Consider the following 18,675-nt stretch of genomic DNA (forward strand, 5'->3'; position numbering starts at 1 on the left):
AACATGTCCACCTCACACTGTTTCTAAATCAATCAAAATACTCAGAAGCTGTTCGAATCAGTAACCTCTGCCTGATACTCACTTGTGTGGCTTTTTCATAAAGTATTTCTAGATTATATTCTTGCTTCAATGTTGATAGTTCCCAAAGTTCAAATGATACGAGAGTTATACTTGTATTCATCTATGATCAGTCTCCTTTCTCTCTCTACCTCTCTCTCTTTCTCTCTGTCTCTCTCCCTCCCTCCCTCCCTCCCTCCCTCCCTACCTCCCTATCTGTCCTAGCCACACCTTTAAATTCTGATCCTGTATCTTCAGCTGTTTACGGGACATGTCCACTAAATGTTAAATGTTGGCGGTCGTGTAACATCAGATTCAAATCAGTCCCAAGGTTAACCTCATTCTCTATTGTTCAGAGCCTGTTCTCCTCCTACCGGTTGTCTCCCTTCCCCTTCATCCCTTGCAAGGAGTCAGTCACCTAATCCTGTGGATTCTGCTTTCTGTGTGTCCCCGTATCCTCCCCTTCCTTTCCAGTCCCACAGGCACCACCATGGCACAGACCGTCTTTATCCTCACCTAGATAAAGCTGACGTCTTTTAAGTTTCTGCCTGTGACTGCAGCGTCACTCAGGCCACCCCATCTTCATTTTGTCCCTGTTTTTACTCAGAAGCCTTCAAGGCCGTGTAATTCCAGGCACATAAAACCCAAACACTTCTACCTGCTTGTGAAGATGCTGGGTTTACCTAGCTCCACTCACGTCAGTCATTCGGGTGTCTTTACTGTTCCACCAAAGCACCGGCTTCCTTTCTCCAGAGGTTGCTTCTGTTCTGCAACAAATGTAGCATGATCCCCTGAACCCGAATTGTCACTTTCCAATTCCTTTCTCTTCGTAACCTTTCCAACAGTGTCAGCCTTTACTGATGTGATGAACGATGCGCTTCTTTTTACCTATTTCAGCTTGTTGCTGCCGTTTCATATGTTAGCCCTCTCTACCCAATTAGGTAGGAATCTACTGGAACAGAAAAAACATCTCTTGTACTTGTATACAGCGCTGGTATGCACCCGCATAGCATACCGGTATTTTTTTTTCAGGCAGCATACGCACACACACCCGTTCAAATAAGTCAACATTCCCATTGCTTACTCAGAGAAAACAAGCTTACATGCCAGTTCAAGTAGAGCAGGTAGGAAAGAAATGAGGGAAATGGGATGGGTTTGGAGAAGTTACAAATTCATTTTAAGATTGTAGTGTCTATATAATAACCATCATAGTAGTAGTAGTAATAATAATAATAATAATAATAAGGCACTGATTCCCCACATCCCTTAGTCAGAGGCAGATTTACAATGAAGCTAATGAAACATCAGAATCCCTCATTTGCACATTTCCCTGTAAGGTCCCAAGGGAACCCTAGTGCTGTCTTCACATGTTTTTGTTAAACTCGTGAAATTAAGATATTCTAACCACTCGATTCAGATCTGCATGATTCACAGCACTGGATTGTCTGTGGGCATTCTGCATTTATAATATCTCATGTTGGACGGTACTGAGGGGGTCAGGGCCTTTTGTAGCCATAATTTTCATGCCAAGCACCACTGCAGTGACTAGGTGAGCATCTTTAAATCAGGATTTTTTTTTTTTTAATTTTTTTTTTCAACGTTTTTTATTTATTTTTGGGACAGAGAGAGACAGAGCATGAACGGGGGAGGGACAGAGAGAGAGGGAGACACAGAATCAGAAACAGGCTCCAGGCTCCGAGCCATCGGCCCAGAGCCTGACGCGGGGCTCGAACTCACGGACCGCGAGATCGTGACCTGGCTGAAGTCGGACGCTTAACCGACTGCGCCACCCAGGCGCCCCTAAATCAGGATTTTTATCCTTTTTATTGTCTCGTTGTTTCCTTAGGCACAAAATGAAATTGGGTGCTCTCAGACTACCTTTGGACTATCTCCTGCCCAAATAAGAAATGGCAAACCCTAGACAAACAGGAAACCAAGTGTCAAAGAGATACAAACTGATTTTCCTTGAGGACCTACTATGTTCCAACAGTGCGCATAAGTCACTGATCTCCGTGAGTGCTGCAGTGACTAAGGCAGATGATCATTTTCCCCTCTGACAAGTGAGAAAACTCACGCTCAAAATGTTAAGTGACTTATTGCAAGTCACATGACTAGAAAGAGTTTGAATTTGGGTGTGAGTTCAGTTCTCCTGAATCCAAAGTCCATGATGTTCCTAAACCTTACAGGGCTAAAGCAAAAATCAGAAAGTAAATGTTCCAAATAAATGGGGACATACATGACTAACCATTTTAAGAACCTAAGAAAACTCTGAATACACTCCCCCCTGCATATTTTTTCCATAGTATATTTATGTACACAAAATGTAAAAATGTTGTTTCTTTCCTTGTATTTCTCTGTGTTTTCTTGATCTATTACTTCAAGAAATTCAGAGTAAAGCTGCAGTTTCCTTTGTGAAGTCGAGGATTTATGATTCGTCAGTCCCTAAAGAAAAATGTGAAGGGGAGTGGGGGGGGGGGTGCGTGAAAGATCTTTAGAGTTTGGCGTGTGATGCCCAGGCTATTTGTCTTCAGGTGCTGGAACGTTGTGTTTCTGTCACCCTGGCACTTGTGATTCGCTGCGTGATCCCGGTTGAGATAGCAGCCACTCTAAAGTAGTAAGACTGAATTGGAACTTGCTGTGCTTAAGTAATTACTTAATTGTGGCTCCCTGCCATTCAACAGTCTTGGAGAAATCTGTAGTTAGTAGTTCCATGTATTTTATTTCAAGGTGACTTTTGATTATTTCCCTCTTGTATTAGATAGTTTTGTAGCTGGAAAATAGCTGTGTCATTGCTTTGATACAATGCCTACAAGCTAGTCAGTAAACACATCGTGAGAGAGAGAGGAGAGACGGAGCGAGTGCTATTAAATTCCCATGCGTTCAAGCAAGGACAGCTGGTTTGGATTAGGAGAATGTTCTACCTTCAGCATGCAGCTTTCCCACAGCTTCGATTCCTCTTTTTATTTATTTATTTATTTTCTCTGTAGCTGACATAAACAGTCGGCATCACATCCTGTATTCGGTTAACATTTTTTGATACAATCAAGATATTTCACTAAATTATTTTTAATGCTGAATACAGCAGACATTTCATTATTCAGGAATCTGCAAACGTTCACACGATGACTAAAATATGCAAAGTGGATTATATCACACAAGATCATCACTAACAATAGCTATAGTGCTGTTCACTTGCTCAATAGGCATGTGAGACTTTTTACCTTTTTTCTTTTTCTTTTTTTTTTTTTTTTTTTTTTTTTTTTTTTTAAGGTAAGCATATGAAGTCCTGGGAACTGCCTGACAAGATTAGATAGATAATTCTCATGAGACAACTTGGTTTTGTGACACAAGTGATGACCACCATGGATAGGACATCCAGATTGCAGTTCTACAAAAGTTTGGGGTGGAACTTGGTCCCTGATCGTATCTTCCAGTACAAACAGGACAGTGCACAGACCTCAAATAATAGGGGGTCTGATACTGCAAAATGTGTTTAAGGAATATCTTTCATTCTACACACTAATCAATACGTTACTGGTAGACATTATTGTTCCAAGTCACCTATAGCCATTCCAGAGAGCCTACCCTTGCCGCTAGCCTAGTGAAACTATTTTAGAAATCTGTGACAAGTAAAGTCACTGTTACTACAGTAATGTAGGCTAGCTAAGACCTTGTTGGAATTCTTAGGAATTTTGAAAGCTTGAGTTACATAGTAGTAAATACATATGATCACTTATAAACCTTTAAGACTTTTTTTTTCATCCATTCAATCGGAGATCATGAGTCAAGAGTTTTGATTTGTATTCCCCACTCTAGAACTAAACCAGTTCTGTGAGATGAGCAAGTCAGTACCTCATGTAATCTTCATATTCTTTATCTGGAGAGAGGGGGTTTTCCAAATATGCTATATACCTAAATATTCATTCATTGCTATGCTGTATTGTAGTGAAAAGGTCTAAGACACGGGCTCTACTCTCAAGACAGTTACATTAACCATTACACAGTAAAGAGGGCAATATTCTTTCATTTCACAAACGTGAATTGAGTACTTCACTCTGCCACATGCCGCAAAGATGGCTGTGGACGTTAATGCCCCCAGTGCTGTGAGCATTACAAGGAAGCTGTCCCTGGAATTGTCTGGAAAGTGCTTATGACAGAAGTAGGAATGGGACTGGGTTAATAAGTTCAGGCAAATGAGACAAGGTGCAAGGAGATAAATAACTAATAATGTCATTTATTAATCTTTTGTATGGCAGATACTGCTACAGGCTTTTCATACATTTATCCCAAAGTCTCACAAAAATACAGTGAGGTAGGTGTTACTTTCCCCCATTATTATAGTAGACAAAATTTAAACTTACCCCAGTAGACTGATCTCTTCCAAGATCATACAGTAAGTGAGGGAGTCAGGATTTGAATCCAGGGTCTGTGCCCTTAACCAGCACTCTTCTGCCTTCTAAATATTTGTTAAATGAACTCCAAATATTTTGTTAATGTGAAGTGATTGTTAGTCATAACACAACCTCAGTATATGAATCACAAAGAAAGAATATATGTTATATTCAGAACTTCCATCTGTGAGTGAGTCACAAATCTACATCCCTTTCCCTTACTGCTAGAGATCCTTTTCTTTTCCTTTTTTCTTTTCCCTTTTTTTTTTTTTTAACTATGGTTTGGTTTTTCTCCAGTCAGCAGGTTTTCCAATGATATCTGTTAATTGAGGGTGTGGTGAGGTTAGGAGACAGCTAATGAAATTTTATTCCATTTTACTTTGGTCATCCTAAGATGAATACACGTAGCATAGCCCCCTCACCCCCGCCGTTAGCTATTCCGCTGTGAAAAGTAGACCAGCCATCATTTACACGTCCATTCAATAAAATGACCAAAATTGGAAAAAAATTTAAGATACGGCATATAGTTTTCTTTTCCATCAGCATTCAGATGTCTTCTCTTGTTATTCAACTGCCTAGAAAATTTAGAGAAATATACATAACATACAGAAATCTGGATGTTCATCCCAGCAGGCAGCAACTAACTTAGAAGACAGTCTGCCCTTGAATGGATAAGAAGAGTGTCTTGACTTACGTCCACGTGTCCATTAAGGCCCAGCAGCAGTTACTTCTCATTTCTACATTTACAATTTCCCTTCAGGCATTTTATCCAAGTGGGTTTTTTTTCTTTATCTCTTTTTTTTTTGGGTGGGGGGGGGGAGGGGAGAGTGGGATTTCCCAGTGAGAGACCACAGCATTCTGAGGAGATGAATACACCTAGAAATCTGGTGTATTTGTGTAATCTGAAATCTGGGCTCCCAAATATTTAGTACACTACTTAGATCCCTAAGCTGTTATGTTTTCAAGGATTTTTGCAAAAAGGATTTTGCAAATTAAAGGAAAGACCGCATTCACCCAAACTTTAGATGGTTACTATAGTTAACATCTGAGCTGTGTCCCGAGATCAACGCTACAGTGATGAAGTCCAGATGTTAAAACTTACCAATGTTTTTGTTACTTCTGAGCATTTGCTGCCTTTGTTGGTTTTTTTTTTTTCAGACTCTAACTTCTTAATACATGAAGGTATTAGAGAAGAAGGGGAAATGAAATTAGCATATGGCATGAACCCAGAGTAACTGAACTCCTCCTCTTTCGAAGCACACTTTCAGGCCCTCACAGGATATGCAGCCTGTGGGAAGGCAGGCTCCAGGGCCTGCTCATCAGATAAAGATATTTCCATTCAGTTGCTATTTTCAATGAAAATAGGCTATGTGAGGGGCGCCTGGGTGGCTCGGTTGGTTAAGCGTCTGACTTCGGTTCAGGTCATGATCATGGTTCCAGCCCAGCATCAGGCTATGTGCTGACAGCTCAGAGCCTAGAGCCTGTTTCGGAGTCGGTCTGTCTGTCTGTCTGTCTGTCTCTCTCTCTCTCTGCCCCTACCCCTGCTCATGCCCTGTCTCTTTCTCTCTTGTAAGTAAATAAACAAACATTACAAAAATTTTTAAATAGGCTATGTGATTGATTAAATCTTTTCAGATTTAATACTGTGCACTAAAGAAACAGGAAGAGGATTTAAATCGATAATAAATATTCCAAAATTGTTACAGTTGTCTTTTCATCTTATTTTAGTTGTATGTATGCACAGAAATCTGTATCTATACATATATAAACACACACACACTGTATATATTGTCCTAGAGGGGAGGAAACCACCACTCGTTCAGGAGCAACCACATTGCAGCAGAGACGTGTTACAGTGAGCATCCGAGGACAGGTTGAAAAAAGCATTGTTAGTCCCTGACATCCATGTGAAGAAGTTAAGAAAATCCCCAATAACAATTTCTTCCTTCGGGGCATCTGGTGGCTCAGTCGGTTGAACGACCAACTTTGGCCCAGGTCATGATCTCACGGTTTGTGAGTTCAAGCCCCGCATCGGTCTCTGTGCTGACAGCTCAGAGCCTGGAGCCTGCTTTGGATTCTGTGTCTCCCTCCCTCTCTGCCCCTCCCCTGCTTGTGCTCTGTCTCTCTCTGCCTCAGAAATAATAAACATTAAAAAAAATTTTTTTTTAATATTTCTTCCTTCAAAACCCACTTTAGTTTTGTATCCCTTAATTTATCTAAAATATTTGCATGACCATCCCAATGTTTATAGCAGCACTATCAACAATAGCCAAAGTATGGAAAGAGCCCAAATGTCCATCGGTGGATGAATGGATAAAGAAGATGTGGTATACATATACAATGGAGTATTACTCGGCTATCAAAACGAATGAAATCTTGCCATTTGCAACTACGTGGATGGAACTGCAGGGTATTATGCTAAGCAGATTTAGAGAAAGACAAATATCATACAACTTCACTTATATGAGGACTTTAAGACACAGAACAAATGAACATAAGGGAAGGGAAGCAAAAATAATATAAAACCAGGACTTATTTACAGAAAATGGAAGTCTGGGGGTACATGGATGCCTCAGTTAGTTAAGCCTCTGACTACGGCTCAAGTCATGATCTCACAGTTCCTGAGCCCCGCATCCAGTTCTGTGATGACAGCTCAGAGCCTGCAGCCTGCTTTGGATTCTGTATCTTCCTCTCTCTCTGCCCCTCCCCCACTCTCTGTCTCTGTCTCTCTCTCTCTCTCTCTCTCTCTCTCTCTCTCTCTGAAAAAAATTAATTTTTTAAAAATGGAAGTCTGTTTAAGAACTGAAACCAGAGGGAAGCCAGGAAACAGTTCTTAACTCCCTCTCTTGAGCCATTACTGTTTGGTCAGAGTTCTTAACAGGACAGTTGTAATGGGATCTTTCTTTGGAGCATCATGTGATATCTTTGCTTACTTTTCTACATGATGAAACTTCAGATATCTGAAAGCGAGCAAAAAAGATATCCTCTTATCTCCAGGATATATCACCTTAATTATTTTGTCATTTTCGTAACTAGGAAAGATTTCGAGATCTTTAAACAGTTTCTTTTAGATGCTTTCTAGTTTGTTAATAGCCCTCTTTAGTAAACAAGATTCTCTGCATGTGCTCCGAGCAGGTATGGCATGGCAGGAATTCCTCCTAGGCCATATGACATCATTAGTATAATCTATCATTGCAATACATTTACTCTTTGCATTTGTATCACCTACACCTGTTGATGGTTCATTTTAAGCTTACGATCACCTATAAGCAAGAGATCTTTTTAACATGAAACAAAATCCTCAAGCTTTTTCTCTTCTGCATCAGAGTTTTGTTTTGTTTTGTTTTGTTTTTAAACCTAAATATAGAGTTGGCGTGTGTCCCAGTTAAATCTAATCTTGTTCATTTTACATACGCCCTCCCTTACCCATCATGTCAGCCTATTGAGATAATTCTGAGTCTTTATCTCTTCATCTCTTAGCTCTTTATTTCAGCTTTGTGATACCCATAGACTTTATAAGTATCCCATGTGGAACTTTTAATCAAGGACTTTGGGCTTAATTTCATCAAAATACTACTTAGGACATGATCAATGATAAAAATGGTCCAGATGCATTTTTAATTGTCAGTACTCTTGGGGCACCTGGGAGACTTGGTTGATTGAGTGCCCAAGTGCCCAAGCTCAGTGTTGTGAGATTGAGCTCTGGGTCGGGCTCCAACTGCCCCTCTCCCCCAGTTGTGCCCTCTCTGTCTCTCTGTCTCTCTCTCCCTCTCTAAATTAAAATATAATAATAATAATGATTGTCACTACTCTTAAAAACCAGCTGTTCGGCCAAAATATGACTCTAGTCGTTCCAGCACCTATCCAGTCTAAAATAACTTCACTAAAATTTTGCAAAATGCTAGCATGCCATTGCTCTGATCTACTGGTCTAATAACTTTATAAAATGGAATTGGTATTTAGAATTGGTTTTTCGTCTAATTCTTGCATGCTTCAATATTTTTATTCCAGCTATGTTATCTCTAATAATTAACATGTAACTTTAGTATAGTATTTTGCACTTAAAAAAAAAAAAACTTCAACATAAATCACCCTCATGAAATCCTTTTAAACAGATTAAGGAAATGTATATGATTATCTCCATTTTAAAGATGAAGAAACTGAAGCTCAGAGAGGTGACTAGAATCCAGATCTTGGTATTTTAATGTCAATTTGTTGTTGTTGTTGTTGTTGTTGTTGTTGTTGTTGTTGTTTCCCGTGACACCAAAGCTAACCAGATTCAGTTGCATTCTGTTTTATATGGTTAGGTACTCGATGAATATTTTTTTTTTAATTTTTTTTTTCAATGTTTTTTATTTATTTTTGGGACAGAGAGACACAGAGCATGAACGGGGGAGGGGCAGAGAGAGAGGGAGACACAGAATTGGAAACAGGCTCCAGGCTCCGAGCTGTCAGCACAGAGCCCGACGCGGGGCTCGAACTCACAGACGCGAGATCGTGACCTGGCTGAAGTCGGCCGCTTAACCGACTGCGCCACCCAGGCGCCCCTCGATGAATATTTTTGAATGAGTGGGTAAATCTGTTCAAAAAGTCTTCGTATCCAAGGTCTTTGCCTCAAAAAATTTTGCCATTTAAAAGAACTGGCAAATCTCTGCAAGAACAACAATTAAGTTCCATACTACTAACAAGTACTGCAATAACACCTAAATGTGTAAATAAGTACAATAGATCATTTTTTCAGAGTCTGTATATGTGAGGTTTTTTACAGTATTTAGAACTGTGTTTTCTAAATCCTTGCCTACAAACTGGTGCCAATCCAAGTTGAAATTCCCAATGATCTGCAGAAAAATGAGAAAATAAGGGGCAATTGTTATGGATGGAATTGTGCCCCCTCCCTCGTATGTTGAAGCCCTCACCTATACTGTGACTGTATTTGGAGAGAGCATCTATAAAGAGGTATTTAAGGTTAAGTGAGGTCACAAGGTTGAGAGTCCTAATCCAAAAGGATGGGTGTCCTTGTAAGAAGAGCAAGAGAGGTACGCCTGGGTGGTTCAGTTGGTTAAGTGCCCAACTTCGGCTCAGGTCATGATCTCGTGGTTACAAGTCGGAACCCCGCGTCGGGCTCTGCCCTGACAGTTCAGAGCCCGGAGCCTGCTTTGGATTCTGTCTCCCTCTCTCTGCCCCCCTGCCCCCCGCTCATGCTCTATCTCTCTCTCTCTTAAAAATAAATTAAAAAACATAAATTTTTTTCAAAAAAAAAAAAAAAGAATGAAATACTAGGCGTGTGCTCACACAGAGGAAGGGCCACATGAGGACACAGAGACAACTCTCTGCAAGCCAGGAAAAGAGCTCTCACCAGAAACCAAATCTGACAGCACCTTAATCTTAGACTCCCAGCCTCCAGAACTGTGAGAAAATACATTTCTGTTGTTTCAACCATTCAGTCTGCGCTACTCTGTTAAGGCCGCCCCACGCCGACCAACAGTAATGTACTGAATTTTTAATAGTATCAAATGTATTCAGCTTAAAGCCCTGTCCTTTATCTGCCCTTCTTACTTTTCTGTTGTTATTAATACATCCTCACTTACAGAAGTTGGTTTTGGGTGATGTGGATTCATAGGTTCACTTCAGATAGTGAAGATTAGTGATCCAATCCTGAGCCCATATAGTTTGGAAATTGTGCTGGCCTGTGACATCCAGATGTGTTGGAGGAGACCACGTGGGTGAAGAAATGACGTTCTGTTGGCCCGCTGACTTCAGCTGGGAGAACTCTGTGATCTACAGAGAACTAAGATCTTTGCGAAGCTCAGTGAAGCAGATGGGAACAATATTGATCTGGCAGGGAGCAGCAACACTTTGGGTCAAAAATGATCAAGTTGTATTAAAGCAATGCAGAGGCAATGTGAGTAGAGCAGAATCATTTGGTAGAGCTTTATATGGAAACACTCTTCCAGACACACTTCTTGATCCTCACTCATGCACCGGGTATTGTCAGGCAGCGAGGCTACAACAGTGAACGTGGCACATCCCGTGCACAGAAGGATCTCACTGTCTGGCGCTCAGGGCAAGGGGGAGGGGGCGGAGGGCAGGGGTGGAAATGGGGCCAATGTCCCAAAGCAATTCCAGGAGAGGCCCCAACCCAGCCCGCTGCTTCCTGGCAGGCAAAGGCATTTCAGGGAGAGTGGATGGCATTTAGAAAGGCAGGAAATGGCCAAGCGTGTGAAGGAGCTGATGGCATCAGTGGTCGCTTGTCATGTGGAGACATTTGCCTGAAAAGGAAAAAGAACGATAAGTGGGCACATTTATCTTCTGGGTGGGAGATAATGGGCTTGGGATGTGCTTTGGTTTTCTGTTTATTGTTATGTTTGCTATTTTGGCTTGGGATGTTTGTTTTTTAATCAGGATGAGAGAGACTTAGCCTGAGAGGAAGTTGCCAGTTACAGTGGGGACGAGGGGTGAAGAAATTAAAGTTGAAACTTTGGGGAAGGGCTGGGGCGCCTGGGTGGCTCAGTCGGTTGGGCGTCCGACTTCAGCTCGGGTCACGATCTCGCGGTCCGTGAGTTCGAGCCCCGCGTCGGGCTCTGGGCTGATGGCTCAGAGCCTGGAGCCTGCTTCCGATTCTGTGTCTCCCTCTCTCTCTGCCCCTCCCCCGTTCATGCTCTGTCTCTCTCTGTCTCAAAAATAAATAAACGTTAAAAAAAAAATTAAAAAAAAAAAAAAAGAAACTCTGGGGAAGGGCTAAGGAAATTGTTGAGGTAGTAACTCAGAAGACAGGGTGAAAGGCACAGTGAGCAGAGTATGAGGAGGAGGGCGGCCCCGCCCTGAGGCTGGTGGAGAGGGGATAAAGATTGCTGTGGCAACAGATACCTTTGACAAGGAGCGTCTGGGGAGCTGAGATAGATCATAGCCCATGGCCTCAACTTTCTTAATGCAGTCCAGACAGCACCGTCTGCTAAAAATGGATCAGGGCTTGAGGTGAGTGGGGGTGGTTTAGCGGAATCATGGAGGATGGAAAGGGTCAAGTCCAAAAATGAGTCAAAGAGCCCCACAGAGGTTAGGGCGTTTGAATTGACAATGACTGCTATCTACAAAGCACTGGCATTTTCTCCAATGGCGACTTGCTACCTTTTCGAGGGGAGGGTGGAAAGAAACAGTGAAATGCAGCTTTAATTCTGTGTGGAGGTATTCCTGGTTGAAGGCAATGAGGAAGCGAGAATCTGGGGAACTGAAGGTGCAAGCCAGGAATGAAGGGTGGGTGCAACCAGAAACCCACTCTGGAGGGGAGATAAGGTGGGAGGTGGAGTCCAGAAGGCTGTGTCACAGTCGAAGGCTTCTGAATGATGCACTCTAGGGAATAAAATGACACAGATGCCCGGTGATGGTTATGGAGTTGCAAGGTTACAATGCGTGTGTGTGTGTATGTGTGTGTATGTGTGTGTGTAGCTGTCTGCAGGGACCTTGCCTCCTCTGGAGAGGCTATTGCCCTTGGGGTGAAAGCAGCTGTGCGAACCAAGGTCTAGTCTTCAGTGAAGAAGGAGGAGAAGCAGGATATTAGACCAACATGGACTTGATGGGCTCAACTGCAGAGGAAACTGCAGAATAAGGACTGGGAGGCAGCAGCTGAGAGAACTTCTAGGAAGCCAGAGACGGCTGTGCAGGGAGAGGAGGAGGGAGCAAGGGCGGTCCAGTTTTCTATTAGGACCAGGAGGTGGAGAAACGGGGCAGGGGAGGGGGGGGTGGGTAAGAGAGCACGGGAGCAATGGCACGAGGAGGCCAGGGGCTCAGGGAAAGGGAGGAGGAGGGGAAGCAAGGAGACAGGAGTGAAGAGTACCGGGCAGCGAGATGGGAGAGGTGCTTCAGGTACCACCTAAGCACCTGCTCTGGGCAAGGCAAAAACTAACCAGGTCCCCACCTCCCTGGAGCTTATACATCACATCGTTGGCCTTTCACTTCATAACTACAGATTACAGAGAGCAGAGACGTGGTCTCAAGTGACAGCAAAACTACAGCTTAGCATTTACATGTTACTTACCTGATTTGCCCTAAACAATATCCCATCAAAAAAAATGCAAACCAGAAAGTGCTTTCAGCTTGGAGCAGTCCCAGGTACTACTATGAAGCTAGTTATGATATTCTTAAAGTATTGCTTAGTTTGATTAGAAAATTATTCCAAAGCCATGGTTAGCCTTAAGTGTATGATAATTAACGTTAAATACAAAGCAGGTCTATTACTTTGTACTTGTTTGAGCGTATTTGTAATGTATCTTGGAAGTCAGGCGTTTGTGTTGCTTTGGGGCAGTCAGGCATTGTGATTATGAAAGCAATTAAGAGTATGGATCTTAGGGGCACCTGGGTGGTTCAGTCGGTTAAGCGTCCGACTCTCAATTTTGGCCCAGTCACGATCGATCGGTTGGTGAGTCCGAGCCCTGCATCGGGCTCCACACTGATGGTGCAGAGCCTGCTTGTGATTCTCCCTCTCTCCCTCTCTCTCTGCACCTTCGGTGCTCTCTCTCTCTCTCAAAATAAATAAACTTAAAAAAAAAAAGTATGGGTCTTAGAAATAGACTGGAGGGGTCTCAGTTTCCATTTGGCCACTTAGAATGTGGGTAACGTTGGATAGATTCTTTAACCTCTCTGTGCCTTATTTGTAAAATGGGCATGATATTAACACATCTGCCGCACAAAGGTTGTCGTGAAGATTCAGTGAGTCACAAACGCAAAGCACTCAGAAAGCTGTCTGGCACATTGTAAGTGCTAAATAAGTGTTAACAGTTGCTATAATTGCATATACTGTGACATTCTTCGCGAGGTATCATATCTTCTATAGTCAATCCTGCTGGCAAAGTACTGGCTGTACTGTCTCTGCAATTGTAATCCTGACCTAGTAACAACTGTGCCAAATTGCACAAGCAGATAGTAATGTTTGGCAGTGCCTGGAGGTTTGACTGTTAATGGAACAACTGGAACTGACTTTTACTTGGCACCCAGCCAAGTAACGAATCCTTTCCATCATTTCAGCAACATTTTCGCCTCTTGTTTCTCTATTTTGCAGTGGCCATGCATTAAATACCTGCAAAAAGCACCTTACTTCTTTCTGGGCAACAGGTGAAACTCCTTGCAACATGATTAAGGACATGGGATGTCTGGATGGTATGCTTGTTAACACAGGAGTCTGTTTCTGCCTGTATTTAAGAGAGACACTCAGTCTGGGTTTTGTTCATTAAAGTTTTGCAATCAAGGGTCCCTTCTAGGTGGGGCACCGTGCTGACAACAAAGCAGGAATGAACAGTATTTATGATGTAAATGGTGAGATGCATTGGCCTTATGCACTGCTTTACTCATTCAACAAATATTATAAATACGTCTCAGGCACTGTGCTAGACCCTGGGACATAGCGCTGCTTGCTAGACTATCTGCAGATATTTGAATATGAACTCAGACAAATGTGATGAAGAGATGAGTGAGACAGTGGTATGCAAGTGAGTGTTGGATGATGGAATGTGGCCGTGTGAAGGAAAAGTCGTTCGACTTACTCTGCTTTCGTAGGTAGAAACTTTTTTACGGACACGGGGAATTTAGACTGGTGTCGACTGCTGTTCTGTGTACTCTTTGGTCAACAAGATTTCTGACTGGTCTTCATTTTGAAATGCTTTTTGAGCGCCGAACTCTTCTATTTCAGATGAGACACACACACACACAAACCCCATGCAGAATGCTGCCCTATGAGTGGGTCTGCCCGATACCAGGATGACTGATACATGTTGAAACCTTGAGAACTCCACTCTACACAAACGGTATCCCTGTTGTCATCTGAATTCCTAATTGTCTCGTGGTCAAATCAATGCCTTCTAAATAATTACCTGGAAATCCTCTAGAAAAAGAAAGTCTAAGATATTTAAAAGGCATGCTTTCACACTTTTGGAAGCAAAGCCTTTTTCTCCAAATGAAAACTATTGCCTACACGAAAATGTCTAACTTCGGTTTCTTCCTGTAATTTGCCATTGTTGCAGATGGCCTTTAAAAATCTCCCCCGTTCCAAGCAAAATTATTACTGGACTGCTTCAGTCTGCCCAACTGCCCTCTTTAATAATTATGCTTTCTCAGGACCACCATCCCTGGTCCAAGTGTTAGGTCCTTCCACACCATGTTTAAAGTGTTATTTACATCCTTTAAAACTGTTTTCACCTCCACCTGAATAACGTCTCATGGTGGGATCTGGACAGTATCTTAATTTGGATTTCCCCTTTAAGAAGTCCCTGAAACAAGGATTTGGGTGCAAAGAGCGTATTTAGGCTGTGGCCCGGGAAGCGCGCCGAAAGAATGAGGAGGAGAGCTCCCTGAGGGAGGAGGGCCCGTGGAGGACTAGTCAGCAGCCTGCTGGTGGGTGCACGCGTCCTGCCTACCCCTGCTGCAGAACCTCCCCAGAGCTCAGCAGCGTAGAACCGCCACTTCTGATGCCCACAGACTGCCTGTGTCAGGAGTGAGGATGGGCACTGGGGCCTCAGCTGGAAAGTTTCAAAGGCCGGGGTGACTGTGCAGCTGGGGCTGGAGTCACCTAGAGGTGCCTCATTCGTGTCTGGTGGTCATGAATGTCGGCTGGGGCTCGTAGAGCACCGACAGGTGGCCTCTGCACGTGGCCTGGACCTCTTCCCAGTGCTGCAACCTCAGGGTAGTCAGACTCCTCCCAAGGTAGAACAGAGCCCCCAGATGAATGTCCCAGAGAACAAGGCCAAGCAGCCTCAGCTCTTCTAACGTCACCTTACGAGTCACACAGCCACACTGTGTTGTTTACAAGCAAGTGGTGATCCTGCCCTAACTCAAGGGGAAGGAAAAATAGAGTTCTGTTCTCAACTGAAGTGTGTCAAAGACTCTCCACTTTTTCTAATAAAAAATAAATAAATAAATAAATAAATAAAAAATTTGGACACAGTATGGGCAACCATCTTCCTTCTTGACTGGAGGTCAAGGGGAGGGCAAAATATGAATTAACAGGTAATTACAATATAATATAACGCGTAGGTGATAAAAAGAATAGCTATGTACAAGGTGTAATAGGATCACAGAGGAGTGGCACTTAGCTTGGTCATGGGTTCAGACAAGATGGATTAGTGTCAATCAGATGAAGGCAGGGAGGAGATTTCAAGGAGAAGGAATAAAAGCAGCCTCTTGGTGTGTGCAGTTTGGTAAAGTGGAATGTGGAGAGGGCGGGGGAAAGCAGAAGTGGAAGGTCACGAGAAGTCTTGAATGCCACACTCACAGGCAGGGTCCTTATTTTCAGGCAATGAAGAGTCATTAAGAGTCAGTGTAAACCTCTAGAGTAAAGGTTATGAAAGCCTGAATGAGGTATAGCCGAGCTAAATAGTAGGCGATGGATTTCAGAAGTATTTAGAAAGTAAAACAATGAATACTGGGGGGTTAATTGGCTGTGGGAGTGTAGGCAAGAGAGAAGCCTAGGTTTGCCACCAGATTCCTACCCTGGATGCTTGGAGGCAGGCTGGTTCCACTGAGATGAGGAATTGAACAGGATAAATAAGTTAGGGAGGAGATGGTGAGGACCAGGTCCCTGTGGCTGTCCAGGTGCTCATGGCCAGTGGTCACCAGGTGTATGTCCCAGTCTAAACTGGGGAGAGAAGACAGGGCAGGAGATACCAATTTGGGAGTCATCAGCAAATACGAGAAGAATGAGGAAGTCTAAGAAGAATACGAGAGCAGCATTTTTGGCTCCAAGAAGGTGGATGTTGCTAATAATTTGGAGTGGTTCGTACCTGGTTACCTCCATCTCCTTGATGATGAAGACAGAGTATCTGTTGAGAGAAGGTGGAGCTGGAATACTGAGAAGAATTTTTAAAACAAAGACATATGGCAAATATATATCATAACACAGGAGAAAAGTTTGCTCTGTTGGTGCTGTACAAGTTTTTGCGATTGTTCCTGATGTCAGCATGCCCTCTACTTGTCCTCAGAAATTCTGACACCAAGTCCCATTCACTAAATAGGCAAAAACATTGCTAAAAAGGTGTTAGGGTTATATTGTCTGTAATCTTCAGCACCCCTCACAGTTGATTTCAATTCCTTCTGATTCACATACATCTTGAATAATCACCAAACAAGAAAATCATTAACCACCTTCAAATTTAAGTCTTCACAAAAAACTTCTATAATGAAATGGAAAGAAGGTTTTTCTTTTTTCTTTTCCCTTGGTGTTTACCGGTCATTATTCCGAAACATCTCAGCAATCTATTTGTGTGTTAGTTTCCAGCAGATGATAGGTACCAGGCTTCCTCTGTAAACTTTCCTTACTTTACTTGAGTCTGAATCACAAAGAATTCAGAGTATTGATGCCCTAGGAAAGATGTTTTTCCAAGAGGGGTTGGAAGGGGTACAGAATGTGTTTGAAGACCGAGAAGACAAGATGAACAAGCCTTTCCTTCCTATGAGCAAGTGCTTGCCTTACTCAGTAGATAGTATAATTACTGTCCGGTAAGTATGCACAAGGTTTGTTGTTTTGTTTGGTTTGGGGTTTGTTTTGTTTTGTTTTTTACCTGTAAAAGGGCTTTTCCTAGTTAAAAGGGTTGGAAACCACTGGTTTAGATAATCCTAATCCATGGATAATCCCCACATCTTCACTTCAATGGCTTCAATTGCCTTCCCCAAGAAAGCTCCCTTCAGAGCTCCTAAGGGTGAGCCAAATGGACAGATCTGAGCTTTGCCCCTTTTAATGAAGGATGGCAAATGACCAAAAGGCAAGCTGCTGAAAGAGAAATGAAAGAAACCCAGGGTCTGGATATTCCAAACTGGCTAATTGGCCCCTGAAAGATAGTGAGTCGTGTGCGAATGCCTCTTACTTCCTAACAGCTCAGCAGGGCCTCCATGGAAGAATACCACACCAACTGGGGAGTCACTGCAGAAGGGGGATACTCAACCAGGGTCCTTTGTCCCTGTTCGAAGAACTGAAAGCCCCTCTTGGGAGTGTTACTTTGCCATTTAGAGGGCTTGGGGGGGGGGGGTGGTGAAGGGGAAAAAGAAGGAAAGGGGAAAGCTTTCCTTACGTTTTCTCTACTAAGTTCTCGAGACTCCTACCAAAATATTAATTTTTGAGATCTCTTCCTTGTATGGTCTTACAACTGAACCTGACCTAGAATTTAAAAACAAAACAAAACAAAAAAACAAAACATACAACAGGGTATAATGAGTTTGGAAACCGGAAAGCAAGGAAAAAGAAAAATGTGCCCCAAGTCAGGTTGAAAATTTTAGCGTAGGAGAGCTTGTATACTTGTGTGATTTTGCCTCCTGCGAGGTCACACCAAAGGTGTTTACTGTGGATATTTGCATAATAATACTCTCCTACGTGGCCTTTTCTTACTTAACTCTTAACTAAAAGCACTTCTCACCTCTTTGGATAATTTATAAGCATCTGCCTTTGTGTCAGGTGAAGAGAAGTTCAGAGTGTGCATATAAGCATATTAGAAATCCATAATTTGACCCGCCAAAACCCCCTTTTTATGGAGGTGTAGTATTTGTCAACTAACTGGTGAGTCGGTGCATGAATGACTTACATAAAGAGCCCCACTGCTTTTCTCCTTACCTCCCCAGATGCCTCCCTCTTTCCTCTTACATTTACATCCCTTTTCTCTTTGGCCTTCCTTGCGCTCTCTTTCTCAGCCTCTGGAGCCTGATTAGAAGCAAGAACCTAATACTATCCAAAATAACCTACAATGTAATACTTTGCATGCTAAATCATACTCACCTGCTGACCGTGTGACGGTGTGAAACAAACAGCCCAGTCTGTGCTGGTAACATATGTTTCCAGGAAATGTTCAGATTTTGCACATTTAGGGGTTTTCCCCATTCAGAGCAAAGATATTTTCAGATTAAAGAGAATATGTATATTTCCATTTGAATAAAGATTGGTCATTAATAACTTAACTGTCCAAAGTTGTTTAAAAGAAAAACACCAAACTTTGGTTGCATCCTTTTCCTCTACCAAAATTAAAAACATCTTAAGGAAAAGTAGGGGCGCCTGGGTGACTCAGTGGGTTAAACATCTGATTTCGGCTCAGGTCACTATCTCACGGTTCCTGAGTTACAGCCCCGAGTCGGGCTCTGACAGCTCAGAGTCTGGAGCCTGCTTCGAATTCTGTGTTTCCGTCTCTCTCTGACCCTCCCCTCCCCCACCCGTGCTCTGTCTCTCTCAAAAATAGAAAATAAAAACATTTAAAAAATTTTT

The 18,675-nt window shown here is 42.7% G+C and overlaps 1 protein-coding gene and 1 long non-coding RNA gene across 9 annotated transcripts in view; both read left to right on the plus strand.

Moving 5' to 3' along the window:
* The window catches only part of DLC1 (DLC1 Rho GTPase activating protein), a 564,853-nt gene that overhangs the window by 397,238 nt on the left and 148,940 nt on the right, over nucleotides 1–18,675 (plus strand). The gene's annotated exons all lie outside the window — the stretch shown is intronic.
* LOC131506474 (uncharacterized) lies at nucleotides 1,865–7,182 on the plus strand. The gene is made up of 2 exons (XR_009258963.1): nucleotides 1,865–2,069; nucleotides 4,314–7,182. It is a non-coding gene; the product is annotated as an uncharacterized LOC131506474 (long non-coding RNA).

The sequence above is a fragment of the Neofelis nebulosa genome, chromosome 3, assembly GCF_028018385.1.
Source record: "Neofelis nebulosa isolate mNeoNeb1 chromosome 3, mNeoNeb1.pri, whole genome shotgun sequence".
NCBI classification, from domain to species: Eukaryota; Metazoa; Chordata; class Mammalia; order Carnivora; family Felidae; genus Neofelis; species Neofelis nebulosa.